General features: G+C 42.4%; 1 protein-coding gene across 1 annotated transcript in view; it reads right to left on the bottom strand.

The window, feature by feature from the left end:
• Positions 1–25,168, bottom strand: part of LOC136373338 (Golgi phosphoprotein 3-like) — a 110,516-nt gene that overhangs the window by 54,913 nt on the left and 30,435 nt on the right. The gene's annotated exons all lie outside the window — the stretch shown is intronic.

The following is a 25,168-nucleotide window of genomic DNA, read 5'->3' as shown; positions in this document are numbered from 1 at the left end:
CCTTATCAACCCGGGTCCCACTCTCCCTCTCCCGTCCACACCCTCTCCCCAACAAAAGCCAAGGACAAAGCACAGATGCCACCTGTAGCCTTACCACTATCCCACCAGCAACCCCAGAGCCGCCAAACATTAAGTAATTATGCGAAGTGACTCTAATAGCAACAAAAAATCTTTCGACCCTGACCCCAAAAAAGATCTAGACCTATTCCCTCCAAATACGCATAACAATTAATTACGAATATAAAAAAAAAAGCCCTTAAAAACAAAAAGTTTAAAACTGCAGCAAAAATCTTTGTAGCCCCCGTGCAACTTGGCCCGAAGGAAAACAATCTGCGATAAAAACCCTTAGACCACTCAAAAATTAAAGAACTGCGCCATACAGCGACAGAATAGAATTTGAAATCCCCATACTTCAATAATTTACTAAAAGCAACCTTCACTACCCACCTGATGACTCCTCATAACATTAAATTCCTGACAAACCTTTTACTCACCCCAACGCAATATAAAATATTCATGACACAATTAAAAAAAACTAGAAAACTTAATTTTAACATATGCAGAGCATGTAACCCAAGCCCTGACTACCTTAACTATTGACCAATTGGCTAGCAAGAGAGCACATACCAATCCTAATGGCCAAGCTGCCTTACAAAATAAAACCCTAAAAAATCACTAAAGCAGCTAAGTATGCATTTCTCAAAGTACCTAATAACAAAACCCCGCAACAATCCTTCATAAATATTAAGCAAGCTCCACAAGAACCCTATATGAAGTTTGTAGACAAACTGAAACAAACTCTAAAAAAACAAATTAATAATGATCAAGCCAAAAAAGTTGTACTACTAAAACTTTCTATTAAAAATGCTAATAAAAATTGCAAACGCCTTTTAAAAACCCTGCCCCCAAAACCAAAGCCTACATTGCTACAAATGATTAAGACATACAATCACCTGAAAACATTGCAAAACACAACAGCAGTTACTTAACCAAACCATAAAGCAAAGTATAGCTGATACCTTTGCCGCTTTAAAAATATTGCCCAAAAAGCAGTCAGTTTATTTTAGCCGCAAAAAGCCTGAGCACATTAAAAAAGACTGCCAAAAAGTGCAAAAACACCGAATGTATGCCCTTGCTGCCAGAAGGGTCCTCACTATACTAATTCCTGTCGCTCTAAATTTCACAAAAATGGGCAGCCTTTGCAGGGAAACTCATCTCGCAGCGCGGGATGGTGACGCGTGAAGACACAAGTTCCACAGCCGCCCCAAGCACAGCTGCTAGAACCAACCTTCAGTTTCCAGCCGGCCCTGCCCCCGCTACCCAAACCATCGCAAAACTACAGGCAGCCACCCCAGAAGCGCCAAGTTAAACATATCAACCAGTAACACAGTAATGTTAACCAACAGCTCCATATTTTGTCTCCCCACAGGGACTTGTAGCCCTTTACCACAAGGTTACCATGCTTTGCTTTTAGGTAGATCTTCTACCTCAGTAACAAGACTGTTTCTTTTGCCAGGAGTCATTGACTGTGATACAGCTGGAAAAATAAAAATTATGGCTTGAACTCCACAGCCCCCCTGCATGATCCCTGCAGGCAGCAAAATTGCTCAGCTTATACTTTTTATTGTCCACACTCCCGATAGCTACACAGAGGGGGGGAGGGGGGGCGGGTTTGGTTCCACAGAGGTGCCACAGATTTTCTGGACACAACGTATCACTTTTCAGCGTCCCACATGCCAATGCAAAGTGTCTCTGAAAAGGAAGGAGTTAATTTTAACCGAACTTATTAGTACTGGCACAGACACTAGTCTTATCTCTTGAAGTCAATGGCCTAATGATTGGCCATTAATACCGGTCCCCCAAGTCCTTTCAGGGGTGGGTGAGAACAGTCAAAGCTATCAGAGCCAACACCTGGTGCAAATTACAGGACCTGAGATAAGGGTAACTACTGTCAGACCTTTTGTGGTCTCTGCACCACTGGTCTTGTGGGGCAGAGATGTTTTATCTCAGTGGGGAATTTTTATGCAAATCTTGCCTAAGGGTCATTGGTGCGCCCGACACTCCCAAACTTACCTGGAAAACCTCCAATCCCGTTTGGGTGGATCAATGGCCCGTGTCATTAGAAAAACTGTGCGTATTACATGAACTTGTACAAGAACAGCTAAAAAAGGGACATATAATCCCATATAATAGTCCCTGGAATTCACCTGTGTTCGTAATTAAAAAGCGGTCTGGGGGGTGAAGGCTGTTGCATGACTTGAGAAAAATAAATGAGGCAATCGAGGGAATGGGGCCTCTACAACCGGGGCTCCCTTCTCCTTCCATGATCCCTAAAAATTAGCATCTAATAGTGATTGATTTAAAGGATTGCTTTTTTGATATACCGCTGCATCCAGATGATGCACCCAAATTTAGCTTTTCTGTGCCAAGCATTAATATGCAGGCACCGCTTGATCGATATCATTGGTTAGTACTGCCTCAAGGATTGTGAGACAGCCCGACCATATGCCAGTGGTATGTGGTAAAAATTCTGAGTCCAGTACGGGAAAAAATGCCTGATGTTCTGTTTTATCATTACATGGATGATATCCTCATCTCTGCAGAAACTGTGATTCGTGTGGAAGAAGCAATGCGAGCGGTCTGCCAGGCTGTTACATCAGCGGGCCTGACCATTGCTTCTGAAAAGGTTCAAAAGACATCTCCCTGGAAATATTTGGGCTGGCGAATAACCATGCATTCTATTTCGGCACAACTCTTCCAAATTTCAACTGAAATCAAAACTTTACATGATACACAAAAACTGCTAGGAATGATAAATTGGGTTCGTCCCCTGCTTGAGATTTCAAATGCAGATTTAGAGCCATTGTTTGCCCTCCTGGGAGGAGAGCCCGACCTTTTATCACCTAGGCATTTAAACAAAGGACCACAGACTGCGCTTCAGAAAGTGGCTGATGCTATCATCAGCCCATTGGGCCCCTGAATTACCATTGTGGTTAATCGTTCTGAACCTCAACAAGCAACGCCATGCCTTAATATTTCAGTAAGACTCAAAAAAAGTAGACGCTTTACTAATAATCGAATGAGTCTTTTTGCCTAATAATATGCCCAAGACTATTTCCATGCAGGATGAACTTATGGCCATGTTAATTCTCAAGGCTTGTCAAAGGCTGACCTCCTTGGCTAGGAAAGATTTTGATTGTATCTTTCTGCCTCTCACTATGTTTTATTTGAATTGGTTGCTACAGATGTCTAAAAAATTGCAAATTGCTTTAGCAGATTACCCAGGACAGATATCTATCCATTCACCTAAACACAAATTGTTAAGTTCTTCTTTTAACTTACTCCCTAAACCAAAGAGAAGTGAGACTCCTTTGCGAGCTATGACAATATTCACAGATGGTTCTGATTTGTTAAAAACATGTGGATATTGATCTAATACCAATATCCAACTATGACGAACAAAGACTCTCTAACAGTTTGAAGTTAGAAAGTGTATGTTTATTACGACGCCGGGCAGCGTGAGGGATAGCTCCCAAATACACACGCGCAATTTACAGATGATCACAGGGTCTTTTTATGTACAAAAGTGTTGAATACCCAAAACACAAATGCATATTCATGACTCTGGTCCATCCCATTCCCCCGCTTCGTATGGTAATTAGCCAAAAAGCAATTAAGCATGCGTAGTTTCTTCTTTGAAATGGGTCGGTGGTCCTTTTTAGGGGGTGGGATCTCAAAATGATGAAGTAAGATGCGTCTTCCTCGCTTTGCCTTTTTAACCTTTTAGTGTTGGTGACACCTGGATCCTGTTTTCTCAAGACTATCTGATTTATGATCACATTGTGTTCTTGGAGTCTATTGATTAAGTTGACAGGTCTCCTGATTTATGGTTCCTTAAATCCGGCTTATGTTAAAAAAAGGAAGTTTACCTCAGCAATGTCTAGTTAGTAAAAGGGGAGTCTACGTGCTAAAGTCTTTTATTCTTCAAAATGTAAAGGGAAGTCTACGTCAGCAAGTCCACGTCCAATTCTTTAACTAAAGTCCTTAATTCTTTAAAATTAATATCTCAGTTCTGGGAAAACCCATACATCAGTGATTGTATGGAAGGATTCTGAAACTAGAACCTGGCAATCTGATATTGCTGTTGTTGAAAGGTCTGCACAAATAGTAGAATTAGCTGCTGTCATCAGTGTTTCAAAAATTCAGTACGCCTTTTAATCTGGTTACTGACTCCACATATGTTTCAAGTATTGTTCAAAGAGCAGAAAATTCTGTTTTGAAAAATATTAAACATTACTCTTTTTTCCTGGTTAAAACTGCTAGTTAGTCTGTTAGACAAGAGGACGACTCCTTACTTTGTTATGCATTTTAAATCACATTCCAGTCTCCAAAGTTATCTCACTGAAAGTAACGCCCAGGCAGACTTGCTAGCTTTAGCAGTGCAGCATGTTTTAACAAACAAAATAGAGCAAGGTAGGCTAAGTCATGCCTTTTTCCATCAGAATACTGAAGCCTTAATAACACTTTTTGATTTAACTCCAGCTCAGGCCTCTAGTATCATCGCCACATGTCCCGACTGTCAGCATTGCACCCTTGCTAATGTAAACACAGGAGTCAACCCAAGACATTTACAAAGCCTACAGATTTGCCAAACAGATGTAACCCACTTTCCTGAATTCGGCCGCTTGAAATTTGTGCATGCTTCCATTGACACATATTCAGGTGCTTTGCCTCAACTCACACAGGAGAGACAGCGAAGGATGTCTGTCGTCACTTCGCTGCTGCCTTTGCTACATTAAGAATCCCCCAACAAATTAAGACAGACAATGGACCTGCATACATTTCCCGTAGAGTTGCAGATTTTTTCTCCTTATGGAGTATCACCCAAAAAAAAGCATACCACACTCACCTACAAGGCAGTCCATTATAGGGTGTGCCCATGGCACCCTCAAACGCCTTCTGGTACAACAAAAGGGGGGAGTTGGAGACACCCCTACTGAAAGGCTATGAAAAGCCCTATACGTTTTTAATTTCTTAAACTGTTCAATGACAAACTTGAATCCCCCCATGACTAGGCATTTTGCATCATCCACATCACTTTCCTGCGAGGAAAAACCACCAGTACTAATCCATGACCCAGAATCTGGTAAAATCCTGGGCCCTTACCCTTTGATCACTTTGGGAAGGGGCTTTGCTTGTATCTCCTCAGAAAGAGGACCTCGCTGGATTCCTGCAAAGATTGTGAAGCCTTTCCGAGAACCTCTACCAGCAGCCACCAGCAGCCGACACCACCAAATCCACAAAAGAGGAGGAAGAGGAGGAACCCCACCCGGACTGTAGCTGATGTTCTTTTGTCCTGTCTAGGAAACTGTGAACTTTGAGTTTTGTGTCAGTATAAAGGGTGTGAAAACTAGAGATATTAGAGAGTCCTTTTGGTGTAATTCAGGTAAACAGCCATTGAAATTTTAATTATAGCAGGGCACAAGAAAAGGATAGTCCTCACCTCCCTACTCTCAGGGGGAAGTACTGAGGAAATCCGAAAATAGCCATATTTGCAAACTGGAATGCAGACAAAACAATTAAGTGAGTGCCTTATATTTGACTGATCTTTAAAAAAGGATATAGGCTAAAAGGAATCTTTTTCTCTCCACAACACAGATCAAAACAAACAAGCAAAAAACCATGGGGCTGAATCAGATGCTATGCTTATTTATGAATCTTTCTGATCACTCAGAATCTATCCATAAAAGCATTCAGCTGCTGAAGGATAGTGTGTTTAAACTAAAGGTAGAATCTGGTTCTTGGCTAGATAACTTGTTTAGTGGCTGGGGTTTGACACCTTGGCTAAAAGATTTTCTTAGAATAGGAATGCATGTTATGATTTTAATAATAATTATGTTTGTTATGATACCTTGCTTGCTTCAATGTGTGCAGAGACTGATTGATAAGGCTGTTAAAGGAGTGTTTTTGGTTAATACAGAAGGGGGAGATGTGGGAATACACAAGTCTGAGAGTAAGACAGACTTAATTAGCATAACTGGTCTGGTGACTAGGATGCCATGGCAAGGACAAACAGAATTTTGAGCTTATGAGAAGATGGGATTAAAACCTGCTTAAGGGAAAAGATTCAATCAACCCCCTATGATAAAGATGTTGCAAAATGCATAAGTTGCTTGAATGATCTTTTAACCTAATTATTGTAGTAGAAATTATTAACCTCACTGAAATGGTATATAAGACTTGGAAAACCTGAGTAAAATCGAATTCTGATCATGAATCAGTATTCCTGTCTCTCCATCAATCGCCGATACACGGTTACTTGACTTACTAAAGGCTCTGTGCCATGCCATCCTGGCCAGAACTTGCCCCTTTTTACAATACTGTTACCAAATATCAGAAAATTGTATAGCAGTAGTTATGCTAAGGCTTCTTGGCTAGCATTAGGGCACTAGGCCTTGGGAAAGTAGCCTGGGAATGTGCTGGGTCTGTGGAAACAATAATCAAAGGGATTAGTAAAGCATGAAAAACATACTGAAGGGGGCAAACTGTTTTAAAGATAAAGTTTGAAATATTACTAGGAGGAGGTCTAGTGATGGGGAAAAGTAAACTTTGGTAATTAACCTATAGTTTTGAACAAGACAAGCATGCAGAATTTATTACTTTAGGAGTCTGTTACCTGGTAGATGAATGTCTTTGCTTTGATCAAAGAATTTTTCTGTTTGTCACGTAGTATGATGAAGTAATCTTTGTAAAAAAGGTATAAAAACCTGAGTCTTGATGAGGGTCTTTGGGAATCCTGATTTGGGCCGCTAGTCCCCGGGACCCCGGGCCCCAAATAAAGCACGACATAAACTGACTTCTTGTTGGTTTGTGTTTTCACTTCGTTTCGGGCAACAATACCACCTTGTAGACCCTTTGCGGTGGTTTAACAAAAAAAGTAATTCTTCTGAGGAATTTATAGCAAGACCAATCAGTGACTAGGCATGAAAATTGACAGCTAATATATCCATTAGATAGGTGACACGCCTCTGCGAACACACAGGGTTAAAAGTCGGAGAAATCACTGGAAGTGTCTTCTTTCTTCTGGGTTTTGAGAGAGGTAAGGTAAGCCAGTCCGGCTCCCTGCTTGCAGCAGGGGGCCAGGCTGGGCAGTCCTGCCTGGGGCCACTAGGCAGGGGGAGGGGAAGAGAGAGGGCCCCGTCTCAGCCAGATTGAACTCGTCCGGCTGTTAAACATCCTGCTGCTAATGTCGAAGCCCAGGAGGCCTGGCCAGGCCTGCTCGGGCCCCAGCAGCTGCCGAGGGAGGTGTCTCCCGGGCCCCCAGGAGTGGCTACTATGACCTTGCTGCTATGCTGCCCCCTCATCGTGGTCCAGGAGGCCTAGCTAGGCCAGGCAGCCCCTGCCAGGAGCCAGGACCCTACGCCCCCAGCGTGGCTCTGGCTGCTGCTACCAAGTCATCCGGCAGAGGGGAGGGGGCCCAGCTGTGTAGATTGGACTTGCAGTTTGAGTTTGGGCATGGCCTGACCCTACCATCTTCAGCCACTTCCTGGGGAAGAACCATCATGCCCTCTGCAGACCTGGGAGATGTTAATTCTTTCCTTGCACAGATGAAACTTAAAAAGCACTAACCCTTCTCTGAGTGGGAGGAAATACAGAGTGATTAAGAACTGGAGAGACACAGCATGAGGCTAAAGTCAGTGAAGAGAGAGTAAAAGATTCTAAGTTGGAGGAAGATTGAGGAGTTGCCTAGTTTGAGCTGGACTTCTCTTGTGAGGCCATGGAGAATGGACTAAAATATCCTTGTAGCTTATAGAATGCTTTTTAGAGGGTGTCCTGGTTTAGGGCAAATTTGGGAGGAAACCCCTGAATGGGGTCCCTCTGGAGAGTAAACCCAAACAGCCCCTATCCCAACTGGTCCAGGAAAGAACTTCCTCAGAGAAAAGTGGGAAAAACTATTTATTTAACTAACAAAGTGCCCACAAGCATAAAGAATGAATAATATGAAACAATAAAACCTTGTGTTGTTCTGAAATGAGATGGCAAATTCAGAGAGTCCTTGCTGTGGATAGCTCAGCTTGCTCATTCTCTTATCAGTCCCTCCGGAGGTCCAGGCCCCGATGGTCCACAGGTGCAAGCTCTCAGTGCTCCTGTGGGTTCTTCAGTCCAGAGCAGGTTTAACCAGTCCCAAGAAAAAGAGAGAAAAAACAGTCCAGGAAGCTTGCCTGCCTCAGGTAGCTAAACTAACTAAAAGCAAAAAGATCTCTGTCCCATTGCTGGTCTGTGCTTCAGATGAACACAGTCCAGGAGAAGGAGTGCAGAGGAGTGAATGCCGTTTTCAAAATGTGAAAAACGAGATTCACCTTTATGTAAATTTTAAGAAATAGGTTTAATAAAAGATAAGACAATTAGGAGATAACACAAAGCAAAGTACGGCTGGCTGGGTGACTTGGCATTTAGCCAAGTCCACAACCTGCTATTTCAGAGACTTTCTTTAAATACCCTTACTATTGTATCAATCTGTTGAATATCCATATTTTTCCATAAACTAGTTTCCATATTCCAGGAACTGTTTTGCATGGCCCCTCCTTGGGTCTGCCTTTTTAGAGCATGCGTGTTTCTTGGCTGTGTCTTCATTATCACCTCCAGATTGGGCCTTGGTCCGTGCTTTCTTCAGATGGTAGATGCTGATAGTTGGTGTATCAATAGCAGAGTCTTCTTTACATGTTCACTGGATGTTATCCCAGCCAAACAGACAGTTTAAGCATACTATATCACTACTACCACTATGCCTAATTTTCTTTACTAACAGCAGAAATAAAAACTTATATCCTTACCACAAAGTTATTAATCATATAGCACTTTATAATATGCATTTACAACAAAAACAAACTCTGTGCTTCATCTTTTCTCCCCCTTCACTTTCAGAACCAGTCTTAAAGGCACAGAACTCAATAGTGCACAAACAGAACAGACGATTGAGGATACAAGCATCATAAAGTCACCCTAGGAGAGGGGGATGCAAAGTTCTAGTCATAGCCATGGACTGATATAGCTGTGATCCATTGGAGAATTTTGAACTGAGGAAGATAGAGACACCCTCTGTCCCCAGGGAAAAGAAGACTTCTGTTTCTTGAGATTAAGATGATTTTGGAGATAGATGAAGACAATCTTTGTTTTATACTAGAAGAGTCATCCTTAAACTGTACCCTAAATAAGCTGATATGGCCCATGAGTGCAGCTAACAGGAAAGCTGCTAAATGTGAGGGACTTCACGGTTTGTCAGAATCAGAATCAGAATAATTAGTTTGGATGAGACCTCCAGGATCATCAAGTCCAACTCAACCCCAACCTCAACTAAACCATGGCACCGAGTGCCACATCTAGTCTTTTCTTAAACACGTCCAGAGATGGTGAATCCACCACCTCCTCAGGTAGACCATTCCAATACTTTATTACCCTTTGTGTAAAAAACTTTTTCCTAACATCTAGCCTATTTTTCCCTTGGCGCAGCTTGATACCATGTCCTCTCATTCTGTCAGTTGCTGCCTGAAGAAAGAGATCAACCCCCACCTGACTACAGCCACCCTTCAGGAAGTTATAGAGAGTGAAAAGGTCACCTCTGAGTCTCCTTTTTTCCAGGCTAAACAACCCCAGCTCCCGTAGTCGTTCCTCATAGGACTTGTGCTCTAAGCCCCTCATCAACCTTGTTGCCCTCCTCTGGATGCGCTCAAGCATCTCAACATCCTTCCTAAACTGAGGGGCCAAATGGCATGAAGTTCGACAAGACCACGTGCCAAGTCCTGCACTTGGGTCACAAAAACCCCATGCAGCTCTACAGGCTGGGGACAGAGTGGCTGGAAAGTGGCCCAGTGGAAAAGTACCTGAAGGTGCTGGTCAAGAGCTGGGTGAATATGAGCCAGTGTGTGCCCAAGTGGCCAAGAAGGCCGATGGCATCATGGCCAGTATTAGGATTAGTGTGTCCAGCAGGATCAGGGAGGTCATTCTTCCCCTGTACTTGGCATTGGTGAGGCCACACCTTGAGTATTGTGTCCAGTTATGGGCCCCTCAGTTTATGAAGGGCGTTGAGATGCTTGAGCGTGTCCAGAGGAGGGCAACAAGGCTGGTGAGGAATACCCCGGGCAGCTGCAGATTCGTGACATGGGAGCCACCAGAGAATTGTTTCTTGTGGCGATGTCTCCATGGGAGTTCTAAGAGAGGCTCCTCTCCCTAAGAACTGATGAAAGACTATTTTAAAGTGATGAAACTGACTCAAAATCACAGATTTTTTCTCTTTTTGTTGTCAGTGGGAATGTGAACAGTTGTGGGGGGAGGGGAAGTGTTTTGAAGGTTTCATTTTGATTCTTATTCTTTTTTTTAGTGTTTGTTAATAAATATACCTTTATACCTTCTGAGTGTGCTTTGCTTTTCTCCTAATTCTATCTCACAGCAGGAAAAGGAATAGATGATTCTGGGAGACACTCAAACCACTACACTAATTTTGGGAAACAGGAATTGGCAAAGGTGAAACCATTACACCCCTACATTGCTCTAATTGCCTTTGTGAATAAATATTCATGTAATAATTCTAATTAATAAGATATCCTTTCAAGTAGAAATTAGCTAATGTTTTTTCAAGGTATTCTTTCTAGAAAAACAACCTCCACCTTACATTTTCCCTGATGTCAAAAGATTACCACTAGAATGGAAAATCTAACCCTAACTACTTTTCATATCTGAAATACTAATTGAATGTTTTCTTATTTTTAAACCAAAATATAACCATAACTTCTATTATTGAATTTTTGTAGCTAAGTATTCAGATACTAATCACACAACTAAAGTCATTTGAGATTACAAAAAAGTCAAAAACTATGTGTGAGAAAGTATTAACAAGAATTTCTAATTAACAAAAATTATTTGTACTACAAAAAAACATTAAATAAAAATGCATAATCATCCCAAAAGCATGCTTAAATTAACTGAAATTGTTGATTAGCCCATGTATACTATAAATTCTCATCTCCCTTTTTTTTTTTTCACTAAGTCTAACTCAATTTCAAAACTCTTAAAAGGAAAAGGCTCATTATTTACACTACTGCCATTAAGCAATGTTGTTAAGTATACTAATAATAGTACAATAACTGTGTAACTTAATTTCTTCCAACCTCAAGAAACAACTTCATAAGTGTCTTTAGAAAACAAAATGATTCACCTTTATTATCTCTGTTCTGTAGTACTACAAACTATATTTATAGAAGTAAACAACCCAATTTTACACTGTCTTTTGTATTGTGATTTTACAAAGCAATTCTACAAATCCAACTGAATGATGTTATCAACATTGTATCTACCCATCAAATAATAAGCTAAAATCACAACCCAGAGAAGCCTTCACAAGAGAAATCCGAAAACTCCACATATACATGTTACATGATCTATGAGACTCTTAGAATAAGAATTTACTTATAACTTTGTTCAAAAGACCTCAAAAATCAAATATTTTAAGGACATTGCTGACACAAGGACGTGTCACTTTTAATCCTGTACCACAATATAACCTGTAAAACCTGAGACAAGGAGGTGTTTCCTTTGATAGTTTTGAATTGGTTTGTTTGTAACAAAAAGGTAAATAGTACTTTCAAAGGAGTTGTATATATATGTACATAGTTATAGTTATTTATAAGTTCTATATAATATCACTGATTATTTAGCTAAGGATAAATGACAAAGCCAGCTGTTCTATGAGTTATTACTAAAAGATTTCTTTTAAAGTTATGATAGGGAAGCTCCACCTAGTCTAGGTCTTAGCCCTGGCCAGGCTATGACCTTGACTGGAAGGAAAAGTATCAAACCCAGGTGTTTCTGTGCTAAAGATGAAAGCAAGTCACTTTGACTAGCTGATTGGGCTTTGCAGAAACTGAACCCCTTTCCTTTGAGATAAACATGGAGGACTCTTCAGGAAGAGTCCTTTCAAGTCCTCATTGTGAAAAGGAGGCTCCTCAGTGATGGCAGACCCTGGATGATGGTAAAGCATATAGGCAGTTATAAGTTTCACCTTATTAATTTTGTTCAGAGGTCCATGTTTTATTCCTGTTATAGTTGTTAAAACAAAGAAAAGGGGAGAAGTGTGGGGTGGATGTAGACCTCCCTCAAAAGTCTTGGGTGCTCTCATGTTCATCTCATATTTTTCAATCAATTCACAACATAGCCTAGCAAGCCAACAGCTTGTCACAAGCAGAAGATTGTCAATGGTAAGACAATTTACCCATCACCCTACTTGAACCCCAAAACTCAAACATTTGGGAAACATCAGTGGCAGATAGATGTGTATTTTTAATTGAAATGGTTTTGAGTTAATTGTTTATTATTTGTAGTGTTAAGTTGTAAAATTGTAACTTCTCAGTAATGAGTCTGTGGCATGCCATCTTAAAAACTTATATTTCTGGTAATCCCCTTTAACAGCTCCTGAATGTGAATGTCACAACACCAATGATACATGAGATCCATCACTGACTGAGGGAGACTAGGCTTGTCAAGTTGAGTGGGAAGTCTTATTCAAACTAAATTTATTATCTGTGTCATCATGTTGTCTTTGTCATCCTAACTGCAAGGTGCCTGGAAAGGAAGACAAAGAACAATTTGCATTTTTTAATAAAACAAAAAGGGGGAATGGTCACGGTTGTAGCTGGCATGCAGTTGCCAGATAAATATGGCCATATAAGACCCCCAAAACTCGAGCAGCCTAGAAGTAACAACAAGTCCCTGGATAAGGCAGGGATAGGTTGGATTCAAACCCATGCAGGGACCTCAGCCAACCCCATTTGATCCTAAGTGCAAATATATCACTGGTTAAGGAGCTGGGCAGTGTTAAGACCCAGACCAATCAGCTGTCTAAACCTGGGAAATTCAAAGCCCCCATAAAAGGAAGTTCTGAACAATAAAACAGGCTGTTTGTCTCATGATCGATGGTGAGTTTGTGTCGTTTGTCTGTCTCATGTTCCCTCATGTAACAACAAGGTAGCACTTTATAAGCATCTGGTAAAAAGATAACAGGCAATTGAAGGAAAAATGTACACATCAAAACTGTTCTATATGCACAAGGGAAGCAACAAGTGAAAGATCTTCGTTTTGGTAAAGCTTCACAGTAGTCAGAAAGGTACCCTAGAAAAGCTTTAAGTGTCCTATTGAAATGCATCTCCAGTTCTGTTCTGCAGTTCTAATAATCCTTACTACAAACAATAGAGGAGTACAACACATTTTCAGGATGACACTGAAATGAGTTGCAATGTCAAGACAGCTTAAATACTTAAATGATTCCAAACTGGAGATGTCATGGTTTGACACAGGCCAAACATTGGGCACCTACTAAAGCTGCTCACTCACCCTCCCCTACCACAGCTGGGCAGAGCAAAGAAAAAATTAATGAAGGCTTCATGAGCTAAGGACTGGGAGAAAACACTCCAATGGCAAAACAGGTTCGGCTTAGAGGTACAAAGTGAATTTATTACTAACAAAGTCAGAGGAGAATAATGAGAAGTAAAATAGGCCCTCAAAAAGACCTTTTTTTCCCCCAGCCCTTCCCTCCATTTCACTGACAACTCAGAGACACAGGGCATGGGGGTTTTGGTCAGTTTGTCACCTGAGATCTTTTTCCACTTCTAAGGGAAAGGAGTCCTTCCCCTGCTACTCCGTAGGGTCCCTCCCATGGGAGACAGATCTCCGTGAACTTCTCCAGCATGGTTCCAATGTCATAAGCAGCAGTCCTTCCAAAACTGCTGAACCGTGAGTACCTCCCATGGGCAAACAGTCATCCCAGAACTACTGTGTCATGAGTCACTCTTCCACGGGGTGCAGTCCTCCAAGAACAGGATGCTCCAGCCTAGAAGCAGGGCCTCCCTCTCTCCACCAGGTCTCCCACTAGATCACAGCCTCCTCCAGGCATCCACCTGCTATGACGTGGGCACGTCCCCCATGGGCTGCGGGTAGATCTCTGCATCCCCTGTGGACCCATGGGCTGCAGGGGGGCAACCTGCTTCACCATGGTCATCACCACTACCTGCAGAGGAATCTTGGCTCTGGCACTTGGAGCATCTCCTCCTCCTCCTTCTTCACCAACCTTGGTGTTGCCATGTTGTTTTCCCTCATATGTTCTTACCTCCTCCTCTTCTCTGACTAGAAGCAAAAACCTTGTGACTTTGTTTTGAATTCATTCTTAAATATGTCATCACAGAGGCATTACCATCATCTCTAATTGCCCCAGACTTGGCCAGTGGAATGTCCATTTTTAGAGCCATCAGGGATTGGCTATACCGGGCATGATGGAAGGTTCTAGCAGCTTCTCACAGAAGCCACCTCCATGCCCAGAAAACCAGATTGTGCATAACCAACACAGATGTGTACAAAGTCAATTAAATGAAATGAAAAAGAAACACAAATAGTACAGTCAGTGTGAGAAAACAGATGACAAATATAAAAGATGCAATAAATAACTATATTATTCAAAATGACAGAAAAAATATCTAGTAATTCTAGCAGTAGACCCAAACGAATCAACAAAACCCAAGTCTTTCAACAAAGTAAGAATTTCATTCAAAGCTGTATTAACAGGAAATTGCTCGAGAGATCTTTGTGGATACTTCACATGTCATAGCTGGAATACTATGTTCAATTTAGATGATCTCTGTAAAGCACAGAAACCAAGATTTAAATAAAAATCAGCAAGAATGAACCAGTCCTCAATGCCAGGGTAAAATCAATGATGTTTAGATCTAAAAAGAAGCCTGTAAGATTGTCATTGTTTCATCCCAGCTGGAAACCAAGACCCTCACAGCTACTCACTCACTCCGCTACCAGCAGGATCGGGGAGAGAATTGGAAGGATGAAAACCAGAAAACTCATGGGTTGAGATGAAGACAGTTTATTAGGTAAAGCAAAAGCCATGCACACAAGCAAAGCAAAACAAGGAATCCATTAACTTCTTCCCATGGGCAGGCAGGTGTTCTGCCATCTCCAGGAGAGCAGGGCCCCATCATGCATAATGGTTACTCAGGAAGAAAAATGCCATCATTCCAAAAGTCCCCCCCCAGTTACTCCTTCTTCTCTCTTTATATACTGAGCACAATGTCATGTGGTCCGGAATATCCCTTTGGTCAGTTAGGGTCACCTGTCTTGACTGTCTCTCCTCCCAATCTCCCATGCACCCCCAATTTCCTTGCCAGCATGGCAATACAAAAAGCATAAAAGACCTTGACTCTGTGTAAGCCCTGCTCAGCAATAACTAAAACATCTCGATATTATCAACCCTGTGTTCAGCACAAATCCAAAACACAGCCCCATACCAGCTACTGGGAAGAAAATGAACCCTATCCCAACCAGAACCAGCACAAAGATATTTTTACAAAGAGGATATCGAACAGTAGTTTCGGCTGTCTACTTTGGAGAAAATAAAATATACCAGCTTATTCTGGATATACGGAAGATGCAGGATGTATTGTCAAAAACTTCAGCATGCAAATTAAACATTCAGGGAGGTTATTGAATTGCATTCAGTGGAGAATTTTAAGACTAAACATCTGCCAGGGAGTGTAAGAGACAGTCCAAAGATCCCTCATCTGCCTCACTACTGTGGTCAAGAACAGAGACTGAAAACACTAAAACCCTCACACAGGAGTTCTGGCCTGGCTGAGGTGGGATGTCTGCCTGCAGGTGTGTTTGCTGGACCAAAAACCTGGCATGCATTCCCATCAGAACCTGAGCAGAAACAATGGGCAAGTCACGGTGGACTGATTGTGCTTGCTGCCGGACTGGTCTGTTCTGTATGAACTTCATATCGATCTCCCCACCTTTTGGCCAACTGCCTGTCGCTTTGGAAAAGACTATAAAAATACTCCCTAGTTTAACCAAAACTGGAGATCTCCCCACGGAAGAAGACGGATCTATTGGCTGATGACCACGAGGACTTAGTGTCTTCTGTTGGTAGCTATTCCTTTCTCTTTTCCTCTCTCTAGTCTCTCTCTCTCTGTCTTTCTCCTCTATCACATTACCATGTTGTGGGCTGTCTTGGTTTAGGAAGACAGGTATCTGCCAGGGAAAGCTGGAGTTTGCCTTGGAATGGAGAATGTAACCCCCCTCCCCTTTTTCCAATTATAAATTTGCAGTTAGAGGCTTTTAGGCAAAAGATTTGGGAATAGGAATAGCAGTTCTTTACTACAGCATTAATAAGAAAAACAGTACCAAGAAACTTGAGGGCTTTGCTTCACAAAAACCCAGGGCAGTTTGGTCTTGGTGCCCTTTTAGGATTCTCAGAGCACCAAGCTGGAACAGTGGAAAGTCCCAGGCTGGTGGCTGTGATGGCAGGATGTCCCAGCAGGCAGGGGCAGGGTGTCCCGGCAGGGCAGGGGGGTGCGGAGTCACCCTGTAGCAAGAGGAGCAGTGCCGATGAAAACGCGACAGCAGGGCAGGGCTGGCCCAGCTCCCGCAGGGCAGCAGAGAAGCTCAGAATTCCAGGGCGAGCAGATGATGGTAGATTTCCCAGGACTGGACCCCTCCAGAGACAGTGAACTCTTCTAGCAGTGAGCAGCAACCCAGCCATTCTCTCTCCCCAAACACCAAAAAAACAGAGTGCCAAGCTGCCTCAAGCTCTGTCCTTTACCTGCCTCAAATCTCCTGTTATCTCTCCCTCCGAGCTTTGGCCACCTCTTTGTTTTGGTTGAGTACTCTTAAGTGTCCAATACTTAGTTTCCTTGGTAACTTATGGGGAAAAAATTCTTTAGAGTAAAAAAGGAACAAACCTAACCCCCAACATGGGCACTCAATAAAGGTGCATTGTTTTGATTTAAACTGTAATTTTGTTGTTTCTTTTGCACTCTGAGATCAACAAATGAACCATCATGACCCCTGCTTGTATTAGCGGATCGTGACAGGGAGTAACCAGAGAAACATGATTTTCTGTTACTGCATCAAGATTAAATGGTTCCTTGAGATAGTGGTCTGACCTCCACTTTTTGAAGCTGGACATCACCCCAGCCATAAATATCAGATATTTAGTTTCAAGAACATAGCAATGTTTTAATCCAGGTAGTTCATTTTTAAAACTAAACACACAACAATGCATATTTATCTTTCTGATTTACAAGTTTGCATTAACCTTTATTAACCTTATATAATGATATTACATATCTTCCAGGTTTGTATCAAGACTGAATTTTTTGTAGTTTCTCTAATTATACAAGAGCATACTTTGAGTTTTTAAGCTACTAGACTGGTTATTAATAGACACCCTTCAATAATTAGCCTAAAACCACCCAACATATTTATCTTTACTTCTTTTTAAAAATTACATTCCATCATTATTTTAATTTCTTTGATGTGATTAATATGATTTGTTTCACAGTAACCTTAGTTACATTGGATCACTCCAGTTTACTGCAGTTGGTAACCTACTATTCACCATCTCACTTTAACAGGTAAGATGTGAAATCATCTTTTTGACCTGCTTTATAAAAACAAGCAAACCAACACATAAACATAAACCTCACAAAAGAGATGCATCCTAAATGTAAAAGCATTTTTTAAGCAATTTAAAAAAAAAGTTTAGAAAACAGCTTTTCTTTTTACTTGGGGTTAAGATATGTTTTTCTACCACTATAAAGAAGATTAAGAAGCTCTTTTGAATATAAAACATCATGACCGTATGACCCTAAACATACAAGTATTTAGAGGAAAGACATTCTCCCATTCAGCTCAGGAGTCTATAAGCTCTTGGGAACCAAAATACAGTTATTTTGTTTCTAAATTTACTGTTCTCTGCAGCCAGGCATACAGCACTATTTCTTCTCACATCTCTGCTACATTGTATATTCACTGCACTGACTCTTCTAATTATCCCTATGTCCAAGGTATAGGGATAAGGGGCAGAGTTTTAGTGCTGTTTATTCCACACCACCCACTTCATTGGAGGGAGAGCAGTTTTTGGCAAGGAACCAGAACATTTTTCTTACCCTGGTGTGGTGGTCCCTGAACCATTCACAGAAGATTATTCACTCCCTTGAAGAGTGTCCAGCCCCTAGGCTGTCTCAGTTTGCAGAGACTCTCCTTTGGGAAATCCCTTTGAGAATTTTCCTTGCGGCTTAAGGGCAGTTGTGGAGGCTGTTAAGCCAGACAGTGTTAATACAAACACACTCCCCTGGAGAGAAGCCAGATAATACTATAAACATGCCCCCTTAGAAAGAGAGCAGTTAGGCCAGACAGAATATAAACATAACCCCCTAAAGGAGAAGCCCTGGCAAACAGCTCTCTATGTTATGATGAATAAATATGTTAATCAGTTATACTCCATTGGTTCTTATTTACCCCAGCCGATTGGTCCATTTTGGATCCTTCCCCTGATTGGACCCTTTCACAATTCCTCTCCCCACTGGCCAAGTTGTGAAACCCCACCCCTAGCTACCCTATATAATCCCTCTCCCCTGGGAGCAGGGGATTTTTTCCCTGTGGACTTCGTGGAATAAAGAAGCTTTCCTGGAGTTCAGAAAGACCCCATCTCACTTTTACTCCTGTGTCACCCGAGGTGGCAAATGCAGCTCTGCTGCTCAGGCAGCCTCACAAAGAGCAAATCATTGCACTTGATAGTGCACCTAAAAGGCTGATCACTTTGCACTTAAGGGTGCACAAAGAGCTGAGTCACTCTCTGCCTGAGAGTGCCTGTGCCTCTGTCGATCTAGGTGTCTTTTTAAAGACAGTTCTAGTGAGGAAGGTTGCAGCACCTTCACCACCAGACCAGACCATGACATCCTGGTTGTGGAAGGTAGTGGTTTTGTCCCTTTTAAAAAACATGGGCAGACATGGAGGGGCTTTTGTCAGGCTCACTCAGGAGATGGAGTTGCCCTGCAAGACCCCAGCTGCCACCTGATATCAAAGCCACCAGGGACAACTCTGCTGGGTGATGTGGAGTTAGCAGCTCAGCAGCATAACTCCTTTTGGACAAAATAGCTTTCCAGGTTTTGCTTTGCCTCTGTTTTCTATTGTTTTCTTGATAGGGGAGGGCATTAAACCGTGGAAACTCATTTGCCACATTGTTTCCTTTGTTCCCTTGAGCCACTGGTCCAGTGCAGGAGCCCTCCACCAGCTTGCCATTTTTCCCAGAGGGCCACATGATGCAGAGTGTGGGAACAGCTGCCATCTTGTCTTTTTCTGGAGAAACTACATGGAGTCAGCAGCTTGGGAACAGCCACCATCTTGGTTTTGTCCTAGTGGGCCAGGTAACATTTTTCAGTGGTTAATACCCTTTTTTTGTGAGTAAACCAATCTTTTGTACAATTGGCATGTTCGCTACAATTTCTTCAGTAAATTGTGACTCCAACTTATAATCCCTCCTAGTTTTTTTCCTCCACTCTTGAAAGGGGGTGGTTTGAGTGGACTTCATTTTCCCACTGAGTTTTAAAACCAGCACACCCTACTCTCAAACAAAAGTATTTTGGTTCACATTTTCACTGTATTTCCTTTCCCCTTCTTTTCCCGGCACATGCAGATAGACAACAGGGGAAGCACATCCACCTCTCTCCTATGCTCAAGAATCTGCTCTTTCTTGAAGGAAGATGTACTGACAGATGCTTCTTGGTTAACTCCAGAGTCCTAACAGCACAAGAACTGTTAGTAGAGCTGCCACCTTGGAATTCCAGAGGCCAGACTTCAGCCTGTTTAGGACACTGGTTGACAGAGTCCTTTGAGAGGTAGTCCTGAAGAGCAAAGGAGTCCAGGAAGGCTGGACATTCTTCAAGAAAATCTCAAAGGCATGGGAACAGGCTGTCTCCATGTGCCAAAAAGATGAGCTGGCAGGGAAGAAGAATGGCCTGTCTGAACAGACAGATTTGGCTGGAACTCAGAAAAAAATGAGAGTTTATGACCTTTGGAAGAAGGGGCAGGCAGCTCAGGAGGAATACAAGGATGTAATGAAGTTATGCAGGGAGAAAATTAGAAGTGCCAAAGCCCAACTAGAACTTAATATGGCTACTGTCATAAAAGACAATAGAAATGTTTCTATAAATACACTGTCAATAAAAGAAGGGCCAAGGAAAATCTCCTTTATTGGATGAGGGAGAAACATGGGAACAAAGGATAAGGCTGAGGTACTTAATGATTTTCACCTCTGTCTTTAATAGTAAGACCAGCTGGTCTGCAGGTACCCAGCCCCCTCAGCTGGAAGACAGGGATGGGGAGCAGAATGAAAACTCCATAACTCAAGGGGAAATGGTCACCAACCTGCTACACCACTTGGACACACACAAGTCTATGGTGTCAGATGGGATCCACCCAAGGGTACTGAAGGAGCTGACAGTGGTTCACTAAGACACTTTCAATCATTCCTCACCAGTCCTGGACAACCAGGAGGTCCCAGTTGACTGAAAGTTAGCAAATGTGTTGCCCATCTAGAAGAAAGGCTGGAAGAAGGATCTGGGGAACTACAGGCCTGACAGCCTGAACTCAGTGCCAGCAAAGGTTGCAGAGCAGATCATCTTGAGTGCCATCGTGCAGCACATATGGGAAAATCAAGGGATCAGGCCCAGCCATCATGGGTTTAGGAAAAACAGGTCCTGCTTGAATAACTTGATATCCTTCCATGACAAGGTGACTCTTAGAAGGAACGGAGCTTAATGCTGCCTGCATCCCCTCTTGTGTACCCTTGCCCACATGTTCCTTTGAGGATCCTCTGGTTAGTAAGGTAACAAAAATAAATTTACTCTTTGTGTTTCAGCCATGAGTTTGTGGTTATTCTGCCTGTGTTAACTCAAACATTTCGTATAGTCAGCAGGATCCAGGAACAACCATGTCATGGCGAGAAAAAAGATGGAGACTGCGAGGCTGTGATGGTGACTTCTCACATTCCAGGATGCCCTAGCACTAAATTCTTGGGCCCTCTGGCTGCTTTCCTAGCTACAAAGGCTCTGCCCAAAAGCATGGCCTGAAATAGATGATAGTTATCCCCCAGACAATTGAGACAGCTGTACCACTCATTTGCAACACCCCTGACAGTACAGTATGGTCCTATACTCTGACTTCTTCCCTTATTTTACATCCTCTTTTAATCATATTCTTGACTTCTTGTATTTCAGGTATGTTTGATGATTTCCTGTGCCTTATCTAGGGGTATAGCATTGGAACTGTTATTGGTATTACAAACCCAATACCAAATAGCAGTTTGATCTGAAAAAGTACAAGCCACAGCTCTTCAATCTGTGGGCAATTACCCCATGTTGTTACCAAGCCTGGAGCAATATTGGCTGAAGAAGCTGGAGGAACAGCGTATGTATTACTGGGAGGAGATGACACTCCTCTTTTCCTTCCTTTTCACAGGTTGGCTCATCATGCTTTGGAGGCTTGTACTATGAGCATATACACTGGATACATTTCTGAAAGATCAATATGTAAATACTCGTATGTGCTTGGTTTTTACTGTAACTAACCTATTACTCTTTTCAAGAAGCAAATAAAGAGCACCTAGTGTGTGCCCTTGTACAAGGTTTTAATTGGACATCCATGGCAATTATTGCCTTAAATTTGGAAGTAACTGCTGTACACTGAGGAACCTTACAACATGGATTACTGATAAACTACCTCTCTCTTCAACATCATAAATGCTGTTCCAAATTTGAAGGCATGTGCTGCTTTAACATAACTGCTGAATCAGCTAGTATGGATGATGACATTCAACATCTTCTGGACTTAATACATAGAATAACACAACCTATCAGGGATGCCTGGCTAGCTGAGTGATTTAGGAGGGGCAGGACTCTTAACTGTGAGCATTATATGTTTATTCCTTTTTCTATATGCTTTATAAAATTCCAATGTAAATTCCCTATCCCACATTTCTAGCTTCAACAGCAGTAAGTAAAGATCCGGTTCATGACCACCTGAGGAACCTGATTGAACGTAGGTCTATGAGACATGATGTGATGAATCAGAGTTCTGAGGGAATTAGCTGATGTAGTTATCAAGCTACATGATATTCAAAAAATCAGGATAGTCAAGTGAAGTCCTAAGTGACAGGAAAAAAGGGAACATTGTGCCCATCTTTAAAAAGGGTAGAAAGGAAGACCCTGGAAACTACTAGCCTGTCAGCATCACCTCTGTATCTGGGAAGATCATGGCACACATTCTCCTAGAAGCTATGCTAAGACACATGGAGGACAAGGAGGTGATTCAGGATAATCAGCATGGCTTCACCAAGGGCAAGTCCTGTCTGACCAACCCGGTGGCCTTCTACAATGGAGTAACTACATCAGTGGAAAAGGAAAGGGCTACAGATGTCCTTTATCTGGACTTCTGTAAAGCTTTTGACATGGTTTCCCATATCCTTCTCTAAAAATTGAAGAAAGAAGGATTCAATGGATGGACTGTTCAGTGGATAAGGAATTAGTTGTGATGCCTAAGGTTTTAAATTTAATGTTTTTCAGATTCTGTGCTGCCTAGGGGTGTAGTTCTGAGCCTCATATTAAGTGCTAGTAAGCTCTCTTCACAGAGTAGGTAGACAAAAGAAATCCTTTTTCTGCTGAAGACCAAGGACAATGAGTACAACTTTCAGGCCCAAAAGCATAAACAACAGTGGACTGAAGAGAGAAAACAAGAAAGATGAGGCTTTGCAATCCAAAGTTGTAATTAGACAATTAAACCCCAATATGCAAATGAACCAAAACTTATAAAAGTGTAAGACCTCATGACTGGTCGTCCATTTCATGACCATTTAAAGTCCACCTTGGGTGTAAAAGTTCTATACTTGTATGTATAACAAGGAAAACAAACAACAGCAACTATGACAGCAACAAGAAACAGAACCAGAAACCCAGTAACAGCCTTCTCAGCTGCAGGCACTTTCCTCTTTGGTGTAGTTAATGGTTGCAGCAGGCAGGGGTGCTGGCAGGCTCCCAGTGGTCAGGGCAGGTGCGATGATTCTCCCGTGGCTGCAGGGGGTGATGTGGCATGAGTCCAGCAATCTTTTCTCCACCTGGACAATGTCAGATGCAGCCATCAGAAAGGGATGGAGGAGGGGCTCCTTTTATGAACACCCGAGGAAAACCGATTTCAGTGGCCCCTCTGGACAGCAAAAGGCGCTGTAGCAGGGGCCTCGGAGTAGCAAGCTGGGAAGGCAGGGATAAGCAAAGTCCCAGATCGGTAGATGAGATTGTGATAAATGTAATGTATAAATTTGTGTATAAAATATTGTATCAAAAGTCTGGACAATTAAAAGGCTACTCGAGGGCATCTCTGAGATTCCAAGGCCTATTGTGCAGCTGTGAAACCACAAAATTTGCAACAGAAACAACAGGGCCAGACTGGAGATGGTCCATTCATCAATGATGGGCTTCCACTTCACAGCTGCTCAAGACCTGATATCAATATTGGAGGAGGATCCGGAGGATGATCAAATCAGCACCCCAAAGAAAAAATCCGGGAAGACTCTTGAGACGTTTTTTCATACTTACGGGAACCCCTTTCAAAACCTTACTTGGAAATAGAGAAATACATGAATATTCGGACTTTCAATAGACTTAGCCTAGGGACAAATAAATTGTATAAAAACCGTATGCCGAGACCCAGCATTTGTGGCAGGGTTGGATGGCACCTTTGCTGTCGTTACCTGTCCACCCAGCATTTGATCAGTGTTGTCTGATTTTATTGTGGCTCTTTAATTTGATTTTGGAAAATTGCTAAATAAATTCTTTTATTTTGGATTTGCTTCTAATCATTTATAACAAGATGTATCAGCAACTTGGCATCTGTAGCTGGAACCACGGGGCATCTTGGCAGGCAGGGGGTACAAATTCCTATGTAGCAAAGAAAACTCAGAGCAGTGGCAGAGAAAATGGCAAAGGCTGGGCAGTGGCTGCCCAGCTCCTGAACACAGCTGAGAGAGAGAGGCCCCCTTGGAGGGGGAGGGGACTCGGGGATTCCAGGGTTTTCCCCTGAGGCACCTGAGCAGATGGTGAAAGTCCTTGTTTTTTAGTGAGGTAAGGTGTTAATGAGGTCCCAGTTCAGTGGTTGCTCTCATGAGCAAAAGCTCACCCCATGGCAGAAGAAGGACCTGGCTGGGCTCCTGCAGTAGTAGCAAATTTCCCCCCCCAGGCAGCAGCTGCAACTGTCCTCCTCCGAAGTCGAGAGCAAGAGAGTGGTGGGAGCTGCATCCAACCCCTTTTCCCCAGCCCAATTCTTGCAGTATCTCTGCCCCTCCACAAGAAACCTCCCAGATAAGAGGACAGCCAGCTGCACCCTTCCCAGGGAAACTTCTTGTGTCTCTCTTAAGTACTCAGTCATTATTGTCTCAGCAACAAAAAATGGGAGAAAATTCTCTTAAAGAGAAAGAAACAAAAGGAGAACTCCTAAACCCCAACACATGCACTGCAAGCACTAATTGCAACACTGTGTACACCAGTATTAAACTGGTGACTTGCAGGATACACCTGAGTCTCTCAGCCATCCCTCTCAACCCCAACCTCCATCTCACGAACATTGCAAAATCCAGTTGCTTCAGCAGTTTACAACTAGTGTAACTGGCTTCTCAGCAGCAAATGCTGCCACCATACCCTGGCCAGAGCCACTGCCAACTGATTGTGTGCAGCATGAACACATCAAGAGAACAAACAGGAACAGAGAACAAATGCAGAAGATTTTATAAGGTACTTCAGCTCATCATTAAAACTTTTTAGGTAATAACTGCACCTATCTTAGGTCACTATTCAGAATCCCTATCCCCATTGTCTTGGTTTGAAAGATAGGTGTCTGCCAAGGAAGGTGGGAACCTCCCTGTAAAATGGAAAATATTAACCCCTTTTTCCAAATTATTATAACTTTGAAATTAAGGAGCTTTCAGGCAAAGATATGGAAAAAGGAATAACAGTTCTTTACTAGTAGGTATATGTATAACAAGGCAAACAAACAGAAACAATGGCAGCAACAACAAACAAAAACAGAAACCCAACCATAGCCTTCTCTCAGCTGTCAAGCATATTCCCCTTTGGTGCAGTTATGGTCACAGCCGGCAGGGGTGCTGTTGGCTCCCAGCCAGACAAGTCAGGTGCACTAATTCTTCCATGGCTGTAGAGGGTGCTGTGGTGCGATCTCAGTCGCTTCTTCATGTGAGTAATAGTGGGTGCAGCCAGTGGAAGATAGTGAA

This window comes from Sylvia atricapilla, chromosome W, assembly GCF_009819655.1.
Source record: "Sylvia atricapilla isolate bSylAtr1 chromosome W, bSylAtr1.pri, whole genome shotgun sequence".
In the NCBI taxonomy this organism is placed as follows: domain Eukaryota; kingdom Metazoa; phylum Chordata; class Aves; order Passeriformes; family Sylviidae; genus Sylvia; species Sylvia atricapilla.
This window is presented reverse-complemented; position numbering and strand designations above follow the sequence as displayed.